Source organism: Schistocerca cancellata, chromosome 7 (genome assembly GCF_023864275.1).
Source record: "Schistocerca cancellata isolate TAMUIC-IGC-003103 chromosome 7, iqSchCanc2.1, whole genome shotgun sequence".
In the NCBI taxonomy this organism is placed as follows: domain Eukaryota; kingdom Metazoa; phylum Arthropoda; class Insecta; order Orthoptera; family Acrididae; genus Schistocerca; species Schistocerca cancellata.
The window spans coordinates 520,396,966-520,418,604 of NC_064632.1; the positions used below are offsets into that span (position 1 = coordinate 520,396,966).

At 42.2% G+C, this 21,639-nt stretch overlaps 1 pseudogene; it reads right to left on the reverse strand.

Moving 5' to 3' along the window:
• Positions 1-19,142: 19,142 nt before the first annotated feature.
• LOC126092979 (5S ribosomal RNA) lies at positions 19,143-19,260 on the reverse strand (annotated as a pseudogene).
• Between the last annotated feature and the right edge of the window lie 2,379 nt (positions 19,261-21,639).

Sequence of the window (21,639 nt, forward strand, 5' to 3'; positions counted from 1 at the left end):
CTGTGACACTGAAATGGAGATGCGGAAGAACAACCACAAGGAAACCAACACGCAGGCGGACTTCAGGTATTGACGTAGGGGGACCGTTAAGCACTACAGAGAATAGCTGTAAAAAATCACTGGAAATTAGCGGAAGGAATCACTCGGCATTTCCAAAGAGCTACCGGCCGTCCAGCGGACGCAATAACAGAGAGTAAGAAGTTAAAAAGAATGGGGTACAATTGTTGAGCAACTCCTCGTAAGCCACCCGTTACTGAAGTCTGTGCTAAGCAACGCTTGAGGTGGCGTAAAGAACGGCGCCACTGGAGACCTTGTAGAACGATTTGGTTGTGGCGAACCGCTGGAGCACGTTAACTGCCATCAAGTGTAGTGCTACAGTGTTACGGTAGGGAGTGTTTTTCGTTTCTTGAATTGATTACCTTATTGCCCTAAAGAAAATGCCAACAGTGGAAGGATATGAAAATATTTTACAGCGTTGTGTACTGCGTACAGTGAATGAATAGACCGACTATTCGCAATGTCAGGATTTCAGCGTATCGTGTTATACAGCAGTATCTGTGAGGCAGCGGATTCTGGAAAATAACTTTTCTGAAGTGGAATGGCCCGAGTCCCGATATGAAACCAATGGAACACCTTACACAGGTCCAACTTTCTTGTAACCATCTTCTACTTCGGCTGGAGAGTCGGACAACAGTTGGTCAGTATAGGAGAAATAATGGTAACACCTTCGGCTTTGTGTTTACATCTCTTTACTCGAATGCGATCGATTTCGGTGAGCACTGCGCCGTCATCGGGCTCCTACGTACGTCAAATGGAGTAACAGCATAAGTCATCCAAGAAATAAAAGACATTATGTCAAAGTAAATAATACCAAACAATCTTACGTTAATAAACAATAAGACAAATCAAATAACTTAAGAAATCACGTTGTCAGGAAGACGAAAACAATACATTCATCATAATTTACTGTGGTCGGTCTCAGAGTAATCAAACAGTAAATCACAAATGGCTAATAGGAGTAGCCAGTCATACATATTAAGTGAGTTTACAATTGAAAGTATGTAATAACAACTGTGGATTCCAAACGGCTACCAACAAGACGGTTGTTCTGTTGGAGTAGCCAGTCGTATACAGATTGACTCAGCTGCCCGTATCTATTAGTTGTATGCAGTCCGCAACACCAACAAAAACCAGATACGATATTTTCATGTTCTCTCGCTCGCTATGTGCAGACTATTAGCCCAACAGAAAAAAAATGAACAGGACCACTTTTGTAGGAAGTTTGATGTAGTTAAATTTTGTGCTGGGATGTTGGAAGCTGCAGTTTTCCAGTCATTCTAGAAAAACGTACAAAAGTGGTAATGAAATGTGTCTCTCTTACGTAATTCGAAACACTACACCTCCAGCAAAAACGTATCCCAGTACAAAATCTAAGTACATTACAATCCCTACAAAAAAGTCCCCATTAATTTCTTCTCTAAGACCAAAATAGTTTGCATGCAGTGTGTGAGAGAATATGCAAATCTCTCATGTGTGTTTTGAAGGTCTTGCAGGTTGCATAAAACCAGCGGGTAGGGGCAGCTGAATGATCCTGTACATTGAGTACTTGAGTCAACCAACAAGTACATGCACAAAGTATGTCAGCCAGAATCATAACAACTTCACAAGCAGATGTTAATCCAATGGTACACTGATTGTCTACAAAGTTCCACTAGTCGTGTTACTAACGTTAAAACGTGTAATAGCTGTTTTGTAAGTAAAAATAAACATAAAAATACAAACTATTAATATTGACAATACGTAAAACAAAAAAGCAAAATCCGTTAATTGGGGAGGCAATCACAGTCGATGAGACCACGTGTAAGTGAGAGTTCTGGCAACAGGTAGGTCATTCGAATGCTTCAAATTTAGTGTTATAATATCATCAAACGGAATTAGCAATAATGTTACTGAAACCTGTGAAGTAATTGTATCTGTACTACAACGATATATTCAGATAATTAACGTAAATAATGTGACGAGGCTGATATGAATTTCGTAGCCATCCCATATACAGTATACAACGAGGCCTACTATGTTTCCAAATTAAAGAAGAGAATGCCGTAGAGAAGGCTCGATTGATCTCTATAAAGTGATAAATATGACTACTGCATAGTGCTTTTAAAACTGTTTTCTGTCAAAAGACTACTACAAAATTTGATTCTGAGAGATGTTGTGCTCAAAGACAAACTGATAACAGGAAGACTGCACATTACCGCTGTGTGGTTGGTTTATGAAGCTCTGCCAACACTTGAATGGCGCGTAATGTCAAACCGTCAATGCTCGACTCCACACACTCACTATGCACTAGGGGCCATCAACATTGCTCGTCAGTATTTCTGGTATTGATAATACGTCAATATGAGATCTCGGTCAATATAATGACAGATTGATAATTGATAATATTATTGAACGTGTGAGGCCCCCATTTCTTGCGCGTAATGCGTAGCAATGTTGGCTGCGGCCATTTTGGGGTATGATGGGAAACGAGACGCTTTGTCGACGCCGTATATTCAATGTATCCGAGGAGAGGGACAATTCGTACCACATACCTCATCACTGTAAAGAAAGTATATATAATTTTATCTTATTTTTCATTTTTATTGTCGTTTACTATACATTGTGTATTATGTGTGAGACGATGATATTTGGTACCGAACTTACGTTAGATTTTAAGGACGTTTATATGGAAATTTTGTAATACTTGATGGATAGGTAAATATGAAATAGTGATCTGGAAATTTGATGGATACCTAGTTCCACTACCTACGTTTTGTTTTTTTACGATACAGGGACTTCATGACCGATTGATGCGTAATAATGTTTACGGTACAAGGGTCAAATTTGTTCTGATTCATTTTAGGGACATCGACAGTACTTTCAACGGTAGGCAACGAGACGTTGTGGTATCGTTTCATTCGGTGCGACACCTTGTTCACTGACTGGGTAGCCTACCTTTACAGTAGCTCGTAATTAAATACGCGTGCATCGACTATAATAATTACTGCAACATTTCCTGTGGCTGGCTTAAGTCCTCTTCATTTAGGACGCAGTCCATGACAATAGTTAGAGACACTCTCTAGAGTTGACAATCGCCTAAAGTGAATTTTGAAACCAACGCTTTCGACTACGCTGAGAAGCTACATCGCTGAGCCGCACATTCGGAACATAATTCCTTCTATAGTCTATTTTAAATTACTTCATAGTTGACACTTTACGGGTTCGAACTGGTTTCCTCCAGTGAAACCGCTCAACGTCGAACCCAAACCGTTCGCCGTTGCCAAACTACCACAACAAATGCTCAGTTGACTTCCATTGTTCGGGTAGTACTGCGTATCAGATGTGCGTATTCCGTTAGCATCGTTGTGCGTACGTTTTTCGTATGGATGATTATGTCTGATTAAATCCGAAAGAAAAGTGGCAGACACAGGATCGCGTGACATCTCTTGTGCAGTGTGCGAGAATAGTTTGAGAGGGAGGCGGAAAATGGGGGCCCTCCATTGCCGCTTTCCTAGGTAGTCTCGCGAATAGCAGCCACGGTTGAGGTTAGTGAACCGTATTCGGTATTAGTAAAGCGAAATACTAGAATGAAAGAAGCGAAGCAGGATCCTCTTGTCTTCATAACTCAGGAAAGAAAAGAACTATGCAGAAACGCATCACAAATCTTTATTCTTTCGCAGAAGACGCGATCCGTCGTCGCATACTACTATCATCATAAATGAGATTGACTTACATTAGATAAGCTTCGTACAATACTGAGTGTGACCGAACTTTTTGAAGGTAGTAGTTCCTAGGCCGTAAAATGTTGATGGAACGAGAAGATATAGCCGCATGGAGATGCTGATTTTTGCGTGAAATGAAAGACATTAATTTCGATGTCGTAGTCTGGATCGATGAAACGTGGGTGAATGCAGGTCACGTTGTTACGATATGCTGAAGTGACGACAAATGAAAAAGTATGGCACTCCCCACTGGAAAAGCTGGTAGAATTATTCTTTTGCATGCTGGTGCCTACCACGGCTTTATTCCCGGCTGTAGGAAATGAATCATGAAACATTTTTTAATTGGTTCTAAAATACAAAGCGAACGTGATGAATAGTTCCGCCGCAAGTTGAATTGGACTGAAAGTCTCCTAGTTAAAAAAACACAATTTTTTATTGGGTCATCAGTCTTCTGACTGGTTTGATGCGGCCCGCCACGAATTCCTCTCCTGTGCCAACCTCTTCATCCCAGAGTCTCACTTGCAACCTATGTCCCCAGTTATTTGGTGGATGTATTCCAATCTCTGTCTCCTCTACAGTTCTTATCCTCTACTGCTCCCTCTAATACCATGGAAGTTACTCTCTGATGTCTTAAGAGATGTAATACCATCCCGTCACTTCTTGCTGTCAGCGTTTGCCATATATTCGTTTCCTCTCATCTGCGCAGAGCCTCCTCATTCCTTATCTTATCAGTCCAAATCATTTTCAACATTCGTCTGTAGCACCACGTCTCAAATGCTTCGATTCTCTTCTGTTCCGGCTTTCCCACAGTGCATGTTTCACTACCATATAATGCTATGCTCCAAACATACATTCTCAGAAATTTATTCCTAAAAATAAGGCCTATGTTTGATGACAGTAGACTTCACTTGCACAGCCGTGCCCTTTTTCCCATTGCTAGTCTGCCTTTAATGTCCTCCTTGCTCCTTCCATCTTGGGTTATTTTTCTCCCTACGTAAAAGAATTCTTTAACTTCGTGTACTCCGTGACCATAACCCATAATGTTATGTTTATCGCTGTTCTCATTTTCTCTACTTCTCATTACACTCGTCTTCCTTCGATTTACTCTCAATCCATATTCTGTACTTAGCAGACTGTTCACTCCATTCAGCAGATCATGTAATTCTTCTTCACTGTCACTTAGGATAGCAATGTCATCAGCGAATCTTATCACTCATATCCTTTCACCTTGAATTTTTAATTCCACTCTTGAACCTTTCTTTTATTTCCATCACTGCTATTTCGATATAGAGGTTGAAAACTATGGGCGAAAGACTACATCCCTGTCTTACACCCTTTTTAATCCAAGGGCTTCGTTCTTGATCTTCCACTTTTATTGTTCCCTCTTGGCTCGTGTACATGCTGTATATTACCCGTTTCTCCCTAGCTTACACCTAATTTCGAGCATCTTACACCATTTAACATTGTAGAACAGTCTTTCTAGGTCGATAAATCCTATTAACGCGTTTTGATTTTTCTGTAAACTTACTTCCATTATCTACCGTAACTCAGAACTGCTCTTTGGTGCCTTTACGTTTCCTAAAGCCAAACTGATCGTCATCTAACAGATCTTCAATTTTCTTTTCCATTCTTCTGTATATTGCTCTTATCAGAAACTCGGATGGTGGAGCTGTTAAGCTGACTGTGTGATAATTCTCGCTCTTGTCGGCTCTGCAGCCTTCGGAATTGTGTGGTTGATAGTTTTCAGAAAGTCGGATGGTATATCACCACTCTCTTACATTCTGCACACCAACATAAACAGTCGTTTTGTTGCCATTTCCCCAAGTGATTTCAGAGATTCTGATGGAATGTTATCTACCCCTTTTGTCTTATTTGATCTTGTCTTAACATGCTCTTTTAAATTCTGGTTCTAATACTTCTGTCTCCTCTGCATGTAACAGTGGAATTCCCATTGCACCCTTGCTTTTAATGTCACCAAAGGTCGTTTTGACTTTTCTATATGCTGAGTCATTCCTTCCGACAATCATTGCATTTTCAATTTCTTCACATTTTTCATACAGACATTTCGCTTTAGCTTCCATCACTTCCTGTTTATTTCACGCCTAAGCGACTTGTATTTCTGTATTCCTGAATTTCCCTGAAACTTTTTGTACTTCCTTCTTTGATCGATCAACTACAGCATTATTTCTGGCACCCATGATTTCTTCACAGTTACCTTGTTTGTACCCATTTTTATCTTTCAAGCTTCTGTGTTTCCCATTTCTAGGAATGTCCATTCCTCTTCAGCTGAACCGCCTGCTGAGCTATTCTTTATTGTAGTCTCTATAGCCTGGAACCGAGCGAGGTGGTGCAGTGGTTAGACACTGGACTCGCATTCGGGAGGACGACCGTTCAATCCCGCGTCCGGCAGTCCTGATATAGGTTTTCCGTGATTTCCCTAAATCACTCCAGGCAAATGCCGGGATGGTTCCTCTGAAAGGGCACGGCCGACTTCTTCCCCATCCTTCCCTAATCCGATGAGACTGATGACCACGCTGTCTGGTCTCCTTCCCCAAACAACCAACCAACCAATCTATAGCCTGAGAGAACTGAAAAGGTAATTTTTCATTCCTTACTACTTCCGTATCCCATATCTTTGCGTATTGATTCTTCCTGACTAGTCTCTTAAACATCAGGTTACTCTTCATAGCCATTATCTTCTCCAGGGTGCGCGATACAACCCAATACCCGATTTGGGAATCTCTGCCTGATCATGATAATTGAGATCTTCCTGTATCTCCCGGCCTTTTCCAAGTACACCTTCTCCTCTTGTAATTCTTGAACAGGGCATTCTCTATTACTAGCAGATATTTGTTGCAGAACTCAATTAGTCTACTTCCTCTCTCATTCCTAACACCAAGCTCACATTCTCTCGTAACCCTTTCTTCTACTCCTTCCCATACAACCGCATTCCAGTTCCCCAAGACTATTAGATTTCCATCTTCCTTTACGTACTGAATTATCCGTTCAGTGTTCTCATATACTTTCTCGAATTCTTTATCTTCAGCTTGCGATGTCGGCATGTATACCTGAACTATTGTTGTCGGTGTTGGTTTGCTGTCGACTTTGATGAGAACGATCCTATCACTGAATTGTTCACAGTAACGCACTCTCTGCCCAACCTTCCTATTCATAACGAACCCTACTCCCGTTGTACTATTCTCTGCTGTTGTTGGTATTACTCTATGCTCATCTGACCAGAAATCCTTGTCTTATTTCCATTTCGCTTCACTGACCCAAACTATAGGTAGACTGAGGAGTTGTATCTCCCTTTTCAAATTTTCTATCTTGTCTACAACGTTCACACTTCTGTCAGTCCATGCCCCTACTCGTAGAACGTCATTCTTGAAGTGTTGGCAGAAGTGCCAACACCTTGTAACTAGAGGAGGCCGAAATGCACGCTAAGCTCACGCGGGATGGCGTGAGGTCTGGAACAGGTCAGTGTAATTTAATGTAGCAAATAAAGTACGGAGTTGAAGTAATACTTAACTTTATTCCATAATTGGAGAACATAGGTCTTGACTATACGTAAGTACAATCTCCATCAATTGGTAATGGCGCCTTGCTAGGTCGTAGCAACAGACGTAGCTGAAGGCTATGCTAACTATCGTCTCGGCAAATGAGAGCGTATTTGTCAGTGAACCATTGCTCGCTAAGTCGGCTATACAACTGGGGGGCGAGTACTAGTACGTCTCTCTAGACATGCCGTGTGGCGGCGCTCGGTCTGCAATTACTGACAGTGGCGACACGCGGGTCCGACGTATACTAGCGGACCGCGGCCGATTTAAAAGCTACCACCTAGCAAGTGTGGTGTGTGGCGGTGACACCACAATTCTTTTGTTAGTCATTCTGTCTTGCTCTCATGGTCATCTTCCCATTGGCAGACCCCTCCCGGAGATGCGAATTAGGGATTAGTTCGTTATCTTTTGCCAGTGGAGCGGTCATCACGAAAATTTTTCAATTAAAGGACACATGCCCCGTGGGTACACGTTGTGTGTCTTTAATGTAGTGTTTTTCATTGCCTTCTGCATCCTCCTGCCTTTGACGATTGCTGATTCTTCCGCTTTAAGGGGCAGTTTCCCATCCCATGGGCAAGAGGGTGCCCTCAACTTCTGTCCGCTCCTCCATCTTCTTTGACAAGGCCGTTGGCAGAATGAGGGTGACTTATTTTGCCGGAAGTCGTTGACCACCAAAGCTAGTGATTTTTATTCAACATTTAAGGCCAAGGCTTCAGTCAAAACAAAATATGTTGTTCTTAATGAGAATACTTATTCACAAGCGGAAGCATCGCCCGATTCAAGGTAAATAAATGAGAACACATTCCTGTTATTATTCTATGGATACTGCATGCTGTAAACACCTGTTAGGGTATTCACAGCTCTGGAAAAGTGTAGACAGGCATTAGTACTAGTGGAATAAGTTTGTGTTTTGATAGGTTTGTGAAATGCTTTTACACTGTAGAAATTGCGAAAATGGTACCCAGCGATCTGTAAATTTTCAGCATACAGGACACGGGCTCAACTGTTGCTGCAATATGGCAGTCCATGACAGAAGGTATTCCCGTATGGAATAATAGGTTTCCATCACGTTGCTAAATGCAAAGGTAAAACTACTATGTAAATGCATTTCACAAAACTGGTTCGATTAGAACTAATATATGCGCTGAACGTATCCAGAAATGTGAATATTGTTTACAGTAACAACACTTACAGTGTTTACTGTTTGCTGTATCCAAGACAATAATAGAGGAATCTGTCTTCAATTGTTTACTGCGTTCTTTATGTCGCTCGTAAGAGCAAAGAACTTCCGGTAGAAGAGATGTGTTTCATAATAGTGAATACAACCAAGTGCTCTTAAGGAATTCATTTCAGAATCCATTTTGCTGGACATTTTTGTTTTGTTTCGGTTCATATTACCAACTCTGAAAATTCGCAAATTTTATTTTAACACCCTGCATAAAAGAGACGGCAGAGCATCACTTCAGCACTCTGTGGCTATTCGCAGTCCACATCTTTAGAAGTCGTTACGCAATTATCGTAACTAGAGTATAGTGCAGAGACTATCGACTGACTCTCAAAACAAATGAAAGGATTAGAAGGCGCATAGACAGAAGGAAACGTCGACATAGTTTCACTCTACGTTCAGCGGTCAGTTGCTGGATTTAGGCACAAACGTCAAGTATATAAATCTGTCCGGGGAAGTTTAAGGTGGAATTACTGATAGGTAAGGCAGGTACCGGATGAAGAGTTGACGGAAGGAAGCTAGGGAAGTGTAATTCAAAACGAAGCAGGCCGCTTAATAAGACATCTGTGCGTTTCGAATTTTTCGTCCGACTGAGATCGCTACGGAAATGGATTAACCGGAGAGAAAGGGGTATTCAGAAAACAGCTGATCGATTCGTCTGTTTATTCAGCACAAGCGAATCACAGCATCTTTCGAAAAACTCCGAAGTGAGACGTCACAGAGTCAACCGACACTCGATCAAGAATCAAGAAACTTATTACTTCCACCAATTTGTATGTCGTGTGATTCTCGCGATGGTAAAAATTAGAAATACATGCGTCTAGAGAGTTACTGACACTCTTTCTTACCACATACCATCCACTAATAAAACATAAGGTGAGGAAAGATTATAGTGGGCAATGTACTTTTTCCATACACCTTGTACGTTGGGTAGTGCAGTACGGTACATATATTGGTAAGACGTGCTTCGAGACACCGAACATGGAAATAAAATAGATAGATATGACGTACTTGTTGAGCAAACAACAAGTCCTTTCTATTTTTACCTGACAGTGCAGACAGAGAAATTATTTCATATGCAATATATACAATAAATACGCTGTGGAAAAAATTCGAGGCAGTTGAGGAGTCACTGAGAAAAATGAAACAATCTGACGGGTTTATGCGTATGTGGAAGTTAGAGGGTAGGCTGATAAATGATAAGAAAAGCCGACTGCTACTTTTTTTTAACAAAGCAAATTATTTCCACACATCTTGTTGCAATCGTTTCTTTTATGCGCATTCAAGGAAATTCAGAATGGTCAGCATTTTGACGCATTATTAATTACGAAAGGAAAAAGAGCACGGATGTGTTCAAGAGGATAACAGAAAATTTGGACCAGAGAACAAAGATTCCCCTCTACAATGTGATTACGAATGATAAGATCGACGTACATCGACGTCAACAGTGCAATTTGTCTTTAAATGTACCTATGATGGATGCATTAGATGAATACGATGAAGATTGACACAAAGACATTTCTTCAACAACGAGATGGTATAAAGGGTAGTGGGCGCCTGCCATCGTGACAAACTACCGTTGGATTATAATCCGAGACAAGAGACACTTACGGCAAGAGAAAAAACTCATGTGTATAACTTTATGTCGGCTCAATAGGTTGATAATTTTCGTTTAAAAAAATCCTCAAACAAAATGCTATGAGAACACTGTGCCTCATGTTACTTTTCCAGCTCTCTTCATGTGATAGAACAGAAGGACATCACACACATCCATGCCCGAGGCAGGATTCGAACCTGCGACCGTAGCGGACACGCAGTTCGAGACTGAAGCGCCTCGAATCGCACGGCCACACCAGCCGGCTATATTTCATACATCTTACAATACGCAACCCACTTTATATCATCTGCTCCCGATGCAGTCGATGTTAGATGGGTTGCCTATTTTAAAATGCATTCAACACCTTTAGGGCCACTGTTTTATTGCCGACCATGTAGTAACATTATAAAAAGATGATCTCGTTCATAAATAACAGTAAATTTCTCTTCAACTAAATCATAAATACAAAAAAAATCTAAATTGTGATTAGTTGTAAACAATCCGTGACATTTTTTAAAGTGACCAGCCTTCTTGGTCGTTGTTACGGCACTCCATCTGTTACTGTCATGCGGTAATCCTTTCATCTCGGCGGAACTACTACAATATCTTCCAAGATTCGGTCTCGTGCTCCTCGTACTGTTCTTCCCCTCCACGGCTGCTTCCAGACCCAAGTTAACTATTCTTGGGTATCGAAATATATGTCCCACTGAGCGATCCCTTCTTCCTCTTGATATTGCTTCACTGCTTACTTTATCTGTCCACTTAATTTTTAACATTCGTCGATGGCATCAGATCTCAAATGATTCCAGCTCGTTCTTCTATGCAATTACAAACGTCCTGTTTCACTTCGGTACAACACTGTGATGCACAAGTTCACCTTTAGGAACTTCTTTTTCATTTCTGTATCAATATGTGATACCCGCTTATGTCTTTTATTGAAAAACATCTTCGCCCGTGGCAATTAACTTCTGACAGTTTCCTTGCTTCGAAGACAGTGCGCAATCTTATTTCGAAACTGGAAGAATTCTTTCACTTCATCGTTTGCTATGTCGACTTCAATTCTGATTTTAATCGAGGTATTGTTCTCCTTTCTACTAATCTTTATAGCTCATATCTTTGCTTTTTTTATTATCCTTAAGCCATATTCTGTGCTCAATCCTTGTGCTCAATCCCTTCTGTGGTATCTATCACGGTATAACTGTATATCGGACCACTTATCACGGTATAATTACATATTTTTATTTTTATAATTATATTTTATGATTTTGGTTGAGGCGTCATTGAAAATTATGGGCTACCATGAGACTTTTAATTATCTTATACCGCGATAACACTCGTACGGAAATCGGCTGCCCCGAAGTACGTACGATATAATATTTTTTAAACACAACGCGCGATTCACCGCCTTCTAATAAATAGTTTGCGTGAGCGATGCTATTTAGAAAAGAATATATGCGTATTCTTACGCAAACTGTAATTATTAATATGAGTCTCAGGGGCTACTTGTTATTTATGTACCAAACTACACAAAGATTAATTGAGATATTGCTGAGCGAATTGAATGGAATTATTTTCAGTATTTCTTGTTCATTATTTACATGGCAAAACTAGAAAGAATCTCATTTGCCCTTAAGCGGCCAAACTCGAAACACACTGAACTCATTCAGTATTCTACATACTAATAAACGAAACCTATTTTCAATCTGTTAACTCTGAAACTATTCTAAGATCAAGGTACAGAAACGTCTCACGTTTACATTTAATATTATGTCATGAAATTTTAATTATATAGTATAGTCAGCGTAATGGCCGACTAAATCCAGCTAGGGGAGATGCGCTCCCTGCACTACGAAGTTCTGTAAAAAAAATGTTAATTATAATTAATGATTACTATCATGAGAAGTGCCCACTAAGTCAGTAATACACACTTTCTCATAACAATAATAAGTATATTTTACTAAATTACAACCAAACGTCCATTAAATACCGTGCTGCTGTACAATGGTGGATTTCCACTAGAAAAAAAAAGAGCCAGATATCAACAAAACAATAGTCTCTGGTCATGTTCATTTTCATTACACTGATATAAACAAAAAAATGTTCTTTGTTAATCACATTGCTGTTTGTGATTTTTGGTGGTACTATTTAATTTTTTTAATCTCTCTTATACAACGCGCACATGTACGTAGTCTTGAAATAATCTATAATTCACACGTGACACAAGCAAAAACCTTGTTTTTCTTTTACTGAATTGTCAATTTACGTGACGTACCGTCACATATCACATAGCAATACCACCCTCGGGCGTTTTTAGGTTGACAACGAAATTGTAGGTTTCCGTCTGGCGTAGACACAGTCCCACCGGATCTGGTAGATCTAGTGGTGCACAAATAGGACGGCAGCCACTCAACCCAGTTGCAGTTGGAGCCTCATCGCCTCGACACCATCGTTAGTGCTTAGAACTGCCAGGCTCGTCCCAGTTGCTTTTGTATGAGTGTGACACTATTTGTTGCTGTTTTTGTACACTTGGATAAATAAAAGTTCAGTAAAGCTTCTGTTTCCTGTGTTAACTTGTTCGCTAATCATTCCTACTCCACTCTGCTGCCCATCTCTCCTTACCACTGTATACGAAGTCGTACACTGCACTTTCAACAGGTTTACTGTGTCTTCCTTGTATCCAGCCAGAATCGCTATTTTGTAAATACAGAATGTTTCTAAAAAGAGTTTACAACTCTGAAAAATCATTTAGATTTGTTCATAAGACTTACAAATCCGGTTCACTGTCATTTTTTTAATTAAGTGCATTAAGCTCTTTCTCTTACCTTGTAGTACAACAGGCTGACTGTGACTTCTATTGGTTATTTGGCGCACATGCCATCTGAAATTGATTCACTGTCAAAGTCACTGCAGAAGTGTAACTTGTTGAACTGTCGCTCTGAACTGTGCTAGAGAAGCCGGTAAGGGTGCTACAAACACGGTATGTTTGATGACTCCATGCAAGAAAGGTCAAAAAGTACCATGTCCATTTACCTGGAAGGCGGTTGTATGAAGATATCCCGGATGTTGGCGAGGTAGTGAGGCGATGCACAATTTTGCGTGAAGTGCACGCTGCACTCTTGGTCAGTGTTGTCCGTCAGAGTAATTAAAATGTTTTCCTGTATATTTCAGTATACTTCTCCGTTGATTGATTTCACCTGTTAAAAGACAATACCGTACACTTTGTTGTTTCTTAATGCACAAAAGATATTAACTTTTGGGCTATAACGACCATGTTTCAGTTTTTGCCGTGGATTCTCTTTCTGCCAAATCCTGCAGCTGTACTTGCCTTTACGGCTTAACTGGAAAGTCGACTCACCACATAACGCTGTATTTTTTCAGTTTCTATCACATTTGCGTTCAAAATTTTTATTTGTGGTGAATAGTTTCGGAGTTTCGGACTACATCACCCATTCTCAAACCACAGTCATCGATCATTTTCAAAACACAGCCTTCGTTGTAAATGTTAACATACTTCTCCACATGTGCACACAGGCACAGTAGTCATAACTAGTATTCTAGTGTTTGTGCAGGATTCAGTAACTTCACGAAGACCAGTGCAAACTTCCTCCAAAAGTATGCCACGAACCTTCGGAGGAATCTTTCACTATTTATCTTGTGGCTATTGTACCTGTGTGCACTAGTGGAAATGTATGTTAACACTGATAACAAAGGGTATGGTCTGAGAACGGACAATGTAGTCCGAAACGCAGCTGTGACAGAAACTGAAAAAGTAAAAGTTGGTAGTCTCCGCTCGCACAGTATCTTGGAAGTTTGTATGAAGATAGCGTTTCCAAAAAAATCTACGTCTTTATTCAATTAACATTATATTTATCAATTAAAGCTCTTACTAGCAATCGTGTCAGAGTCTTTTCGTATGCCTTCACTGTTAATTTTTTGAGGTTTCAATGTAAATGTCTTCCTGGCACACGCCAGTCACACGTAAGTCGCCCTGCTCGTAAGAAGCGCGCAGAGTCGATTTTGTGCGACTGTTATCAAAGCATTGGCTCAATTGCTCTGCAACGTCGTCAGATACATGCGGTCACTCTCAGGATATTTATGCCTTACTGAGAGTAGAGTTTCAACAAAACGTTTATGCTATTAATAAATTTGTAGGCCTACTGCGAAGTGCTGGGAGGCATTTACCGTACTCGGTAACAACGAATCAACGTTGTACAGTTGTCGCCGTCTTCGTTTCTTCATATCACACTACTGGCCATTAAAATTGCTACACCAAGAAGAAATGCAGATGATAACGGGTTTTCATTGGACAAATATATTATACTAGAACTGACATGTGATTACATTTTCACGCAATTAGGGTGCATAGATCCTGAGAAAACAGTACCCAGAACAACCACCTCGGGCCGTAACAACGGCCTTGATACGCCTGGACAAACAGAGCTTGGATGGCTTGTACAGGTACACCTGCCCATGCAGCTTCAACACGATACCACAGTTCATCAAGAGTAGTTACTGGCGTATTGTGACGAGCCAGTTGCTCGGCCATCATTGACCAGACGTTTTCAATTGGTGAGAGATCTGGAGAATGTGCTGGTCAGGGCAGCAGTCGAACATTTTCTGTATACAGAAAGGCCCGTACAGGACTTGCAACATGTGGTCGTGCATTATCCTGCTGAAATGTAGGGTTTCGCAGGAATCGAATGAAGGCTGCAGTCACGGGTCGTAACACATCTGAAATGTAACATCCACTGTTCAAAGTGCCGTCAATACGAACAAGAGGTGACCGAGACGTCTAACCAATGGGACACCATACCATCACTAGGGTGATATGCCAGTACGGCGATCACGAATACACGCCTCCAATGTGCGTTCACCGCGAGTCGCCAAACACGGATGCGACCATCATGATGCTGTAAACAGAACCTGGATTCATCCGAAAAAATGACGTTTTGCCATTCGCGCACCCAGGTTCGTTGTTGAATACATCATCACAGGCGCTCCTGTATGTGATGCAGCGTCAAGGGTAGCCGCAGCCATGGTCTCCGAGCTGATAGTCCATGCTGCTGCAAACGTCGTCGACCTGTTCGTGCAGACGGTTGTTGTCTTGCAAACGTCCCCATCTGTTGACTCAGGGATCGAGACGTGGCTGCACGATCCGTTACAGCCACGCGGGTAAGATGCCTGTCATCTCGACTGCTAATGATACGACGTCGTTGGGATCCAGCACGGCGTTCCCTATTAGCCTTCTGAACCCACCGATTCCATATTCTGCTAACAGTCATTCGATATCGACCAACGCGAGCAGCAATGTCGCGATACAATAAACCGCAATCGCGATAGGCTACAATCCGACCTTTATCAAAGTCGGAAACGTGATGGTACTCATTTCTGCTCCTTACACGAGGCATCACAACAACGTTTCACCAGGCAACGCCGGTCACCTGCTGTTTGTGTACGAGAAATCGGTTGGAAACTTTCCCCATGTCAGCACGTTGTAGACGTCGCTATAGGCGCCAACCTTGTGTGAATGCTCTGAAAAGCTAATCATTTGCATATCACAGCATCTTCTTTCTGTCGGTTAAATTTTTGCGTCTTTAGCACGTCATCTTCGGGGTGTAGCAATTTTAATGTCCGGTAGTGTATTACATAAGAAACAAAACCGTGGTATGGCAGCAGCAGACTTTTGGTAAACATTCTATAACGGATAAAATAAAACAAAATTCCTTTCGATGAATTAGTTTTATTTGATCATATACAGTGTGAACCACATGATGATTTTTTGCATGCTAACAGAACAAAAAGGTCTGTAAGAAAATCTCGACCCTTGCATATTCTCCGTGGAAAACAGACATGTATGAGAAGCATTTTCATTTGATGATGTGTGTCTGCGCTGCGCAATTAGTGCAATGGGGAGAGTTCTGCATTAGAATACTCGAGTTTGAGAGCTCACTTTCGTAGTAGGTTTAACAATTTTTTAATTTTTTAGAATGAATGATACGATATCTGGTCATCTAATCGTTGTACAACAATTACAGCAGGTGTTGCATACAACGCGTACAGTTATTAAATTTAGCATAGAAATAGAGTAGAATCATTTTTCATTATCCACTTTTAAAGATGAATTTTTCTTTTAAATATTTATATTTTTGTCTTCCACGCACTGTCGCCCCCTCCCCCCCACCCTCCATTCAGTGAATGGACAGGCCTGTCTGTTTCGGCAACTTGAATCTTTTCAAAGAAGTGTGGCCTGCGTTACGTAGGGGGGGGGGGGAGGGCTGTCTTGCAACACGTCCCACGTCCACATGCACCGACACCAACTGTCAAAGGCTCCGGTGGAGGAAATGAACACGCTACCATCAGAATTGCTCTCTAGACTTGCGCATTGCAGATCATACGTTGCCTTGCAGATAACACATTCTGTTAAGAACCATATCCCCTCATTTGTAACGTCCAGGGGATCGTCATGAATCGGGGTGACTTCGGTGTAATTACTGTCTTTGAAGAATTTTTTTCGTTTCATTGCGTATTTCTTCCAGTTATATTCTGTACTGTGCTGTAATGCACTGTAGCATTCCTTTCTATGTAGGGTTGAAGTTTTATGCAGCTCTGCTACTTGGCAGTGACACATCATGTGAAATTCACTTCCGTCCCTAAGTTTTACACGGCAGTGTATACCCACTGCACTAACCGGGAGTCATGTCTATGCAGCATTGAATGACGATGCTTGTCGAATATAATGATTATTGTATTGTCAACTGTCTTTTACCTACGTTCATTTTCTACGGAATATACCAGAGGGATGAAATTATGTTACAGATATGTTTGTAGAGGAGAATGCTGTACCTGTGGAACAGTGTACCTAGGAACACATGACGTTTCCTGGCCGGTGTTTCAATCTAGCGACCGATTTTCGAATAACACAAAGGTATGCATGCTAGAGACGGCCCTAAGGAGTTTACAGAATTTCCTACTTCTTTTATTGTTGTGAGAGATAAGTAAATATTTTGAGCTTTACGCATTTAGGTGCTGTATAATATGAAACTTCCTGGCAGATTAAAACTGTGTGCCGGACCGGCACATTGGCAGAAGTAAAGCTGTGAGGACGGGGCGTGAGTCGTGCTTGAGTAGCTCAGTTGGTAGTGCACTCACCCGCGAAAGGCAAAGTTCCCGAGTTCGAGTCTCGGTCCGGCATACAGTTTCAATCTGCCAGGAAGTTTCATATCAGCGCACACTCAGCTGCAGAGTGAAAATCTCATTCCGCTGCATAATATGTTAAAGGTATGTGGAAGATATTGTTACTGGTGAAGCAAATTTATAAGACTTTTTTTCTATTTCCAAGAGTCAAAACGGCGGTCTAGGGACACCATTTTCAAACAACACAAGATGTCCAAAAAACTGTGACGAGGGTCTTGGAGAAAATTACAGGATGAGTTCCAGAAATGTTACCATCAACGGCAGAAGCGCTGGAAAAAGTATGTGCAATCAGGAGGCAACTACTTTCAAGGAGACAACACTAAACTTCACTAAAACGGTAAGCAACATTTTTTTCACATCAGTATAATTATTGTCGCACGTCGTACAATTTGGCAAAAAAAAAAAATGGTTCAAATGACTCTGAGTACTATGGGACTTAATCTGAGTTCATCAGCCCCCTAGAACTTAGAACTACTTAAACCTAACTAACCTAAGGGCATCACACACATCCATGCCCGAGGCAGGGTTCGAATCTGCGACCGTAGCGGTCTCGCGGGTCCAGACTGAAGCGCCTAGAACCGTTCGGCCACAACGGCCGGCCAACAATTTGGTGCTGTAGGTCTCCGAATATTGAATTCCCTAACTATTTCCAAAATGAAATGTCCTATCTGTCTAGCCCTAACTGCTATTCCACGTTCGAAGCCCGTTAATTCTTGTCATGCGTTGACAATGACGTCGAAGACCTTTTTGCTTGAATCACATGAGAACAACTAACAGCTCTGCCAATGCACTGGCCTTTTATACCTTGTGTACGTGATACTACCGCCATTAGTATATGTGAATATCGCTATCCTGTGACTTCTGTCACATCAGTAAACAACGTGTGGGCAATTAAGCCATACTTCCTCGGTGGTGCACCATCTTGTACCCGTAAATGGAAAAAATAGTCTTCTGCCATTGACCATATGATAGTTGCAAATTAACTGTGTTTCTTTAATGTATTAAGAATCTAACTTGTCATGAAAACGCAAATATATGTTCGTTTCGTGTATCTTCCCTTTCGAAATGTATTGACATTGTCGAAAAAAAAACACATATTACCAAAGTTGTTTCGACTGCACTACAAAAGTTCGCTGGGAAGTCAATACAAAGCCTTCATTCAATCTCTATCTCCCCGTCGTCACGCTATTTGCATACTTTTGGTGTCCAAAAGAAAGAGATTCGTGGGAACAGAAATGCTTCAGACGAAGAGGTCCAAGCCTGGATTCAATCATGGTTCCGTAGGCAATCGCAAATATTTTTCGACGAGTCATTTACCGTCTTGTCTCACAGCGGGGTAAATGTGTCAACACTTATGGCTATTATTTTGAAATAATAAACAGTTTTCAACTTTTATTCCATTTGTGTCGTTTTCATTTGTCTGACGATTATACTCAATTTGATTTTACTTACTATTTATGGGTGGTCAACGGAGTTATGACGTAGCAAGACTTTCACGACTGCAACACCTTTAAAATTCAATACAATATTTGTTCTAAGGTGTATGACCAACTTGTAACCTGGAATATTTCTTAACATTTGGAAACACCTTACTTTAAACTCCTCCCGAACAGACCATGAAGGCCCAACGGTACCGACCGATCGCCGTGTCATCCTCATTCCGTAGGCGTCACTGGATGAGTATATAGAGGGGCATGTGGTCAGCACACCGCTCTCTCGGCCGTATGTCGCTTTCCGAGACCGGAGCCGCTACTTCTCAATCAAAGTAGCTCCTCAGTTTGCCTCGCAAGGGCTGAGTGCACCCCGCTTTCCAACAGCGCTAGGCAGATCAGATGGTCACCCATCCTAGTGCTAGCCCAGCCCGACAGCGCTTAACTTCGGTGATCTGACGGGAACCGGTGTTACCACTGCGGCAAGGCCGTTGGCTAAACATCTTACATTTCCGGAGTAATATTTGTAACTTCAAAAAAGAGCGTGCGGCAGACAAATAGTAAATGTTACCATTTAAAAATGGCATAGTAAAATATATGATTTGCGTTAAGTAAATAATGAAAGACATTTTTTCTGAAAGCAGGTCGGTTTCATTCAGGATTCCAATACACCATATTTTTCTAGCCTCTTTTGGCTACAAAACCTTGTTTTGCAACACAGCCACCGTTCATTGCGACCACCTCACTGCGAGTTCCTGTATGCCCACATGGTAGCACCCGCATGGTACCATCCTACTGACCGACGTCGGTGTCAATGTCTTGCTCTATCAATAACTTCCTAGTCATCCACGTACCGCTTCCCGCGGAGCGCGTTCTTCATTGGCTCAGAGAAATGGAAGGTGCGAGGTCCAGGCTGTATGGTGGATGAGGAAGAACAGTTCATTGAAGTTTTGTGAGCTCCTTTTGGGTGAACAGACTTGTCTGCGGCCTTGCGTTGCCATGGAAAAGGCCACGTTCGTTTACATTTTTGGGGTGACGATTCGTTTCTTCATTTTTCCGAGGGTGGCACAACACATTTCCGAGCTGATCGTTCACCACCAGAGAGGAGCTCAAAGCGAATAGCCCCTTAAGTGTCCCAGAAGACAGCCACCATGATTGTGCCGGCTGAGGGTGTAGTTTTGAACTTTTCTTCGGAGGAGAGGTGGCATGGTGCCACTCAACGGATTGCCGTCTTGTTTCCGGTTCGAAGCAACCCATCGCACCAATTCCGCACACATGGTCCTTCACTGCTCTTTACGTGTAGGGCAGCGAAGAACCCAGCGGGCACACGCCTTTGCGTACCCCAGGTGGTGTGCGTGTATGTCAGCACTACCAACAGAGACATCCAGTTGAGCAGCAAGGTGTGGCACGTCGATCACTTCGAATGAGAGCGTCCGCACGTTCTGTCATTGCACGAGTCACCGGCAAGGTGTAGATCGGCCAGGTTCGCGCGACCTCGTTGCGATGATGACAGACGTTTCGCCCAACAAGTCAGCGTTCTTTTGCTCACTTTCTCCGAAGACATTCTCCAAGTACCTATTAATATCTGAGACTCTCTGGTTTTGTGCCAAAAGAAAATCAATGGCCGCTCTCTGCTTGGAACAGAACTCCACTACAGACGCCATTTTGAAGCCTACATATAGCGTCGCCACATATCGGACCTTCATGAAACTATTGTTCGCCCCCGGTAGCTGAGTGGACGATTCCTATACGCCGCTCATTCTCCAAGTACCTATTAATATCTGAGACTCTCTGGTTTTGTGCCAAAACAAACTCAATGGCCACTCTCTGCTTGGAACGGAACTCCGCTACAGACGCTATTTTGAAGGCTACGTATAGCGTCGCCACATATCAGACCTTCATGAAACTATTGTTCGCCCCCGATAACTGAGTGGCCGATTCCTATACGCTGCTCATTCTCCAAGTACCTATTAATATCTGAGCTCTCAGGTTTTGTGCCAAAAGAAACTCAATGGCCGCTCTCTGCTTGGAACGGAACTCTGCTACAGACGCCATTTTGAAGCCTACGTATAGCATCGCCACTTATAGGACCTTCATGAAACTATTGTTCGCCCCCGATAGCTGAGTGGCCGATTCCTATACGCCGCTCTGTGCGTCAAGGATTGCCCTACGTCTTCTTTACTATATGCTATTGCACTTGAGCCCCTCATCTGTGGTCTTACCTCTAGGCTGCAGGGTCTCACTTTACATGACTGCACCTTTCACTGCAGGGCTTATGCGGACGACCTCCTCTTTCTCACCTGCTCCTCCACGGAACTCAATGACGCCATCCAATGGATCCACCAGTATGGACGTATTTCGGGTAGCATTCTGTATGTCCGCAAATCGACTATGATGCACATTGGGCGTGGCCTCCCGGTTATGTTGCCGACCCCACTCCCAGTCAGTACTACCCTTTGTTACTTGGGTATCGAATTTACGAGCTCCATTCGCAGCACAGTGGTCCTCGCTTACCGGCGGCTTTTGCAGTCGATTCAGCACCATGTTCGCGGTCAAGTGCACCCTAACTTAAACCAACTCCAACGTGCGTCCTAACATGCATGTCGCCCCTAAATTGGTACACGTAATCCAGATCCTCCCAATGCCGTTACTCCGTGGCCGTCGCATCGAATTAGCGTTTGGATATTTCGTGTCAGCGGGGACACTCTAATACTGCCTCCTGCGAAAGGTGCCCTCGGCCTCGTCAACGCGCGGGCACAATCTTCTGCACTCTTTGTCCATGCTATGTTGCGACACTGGCGAGGGTTCAAAAATGATTCAAATGGCTCTGAGCACTATGGGACTTAACATCTGAGGTCATCAGTCACCTAGAACT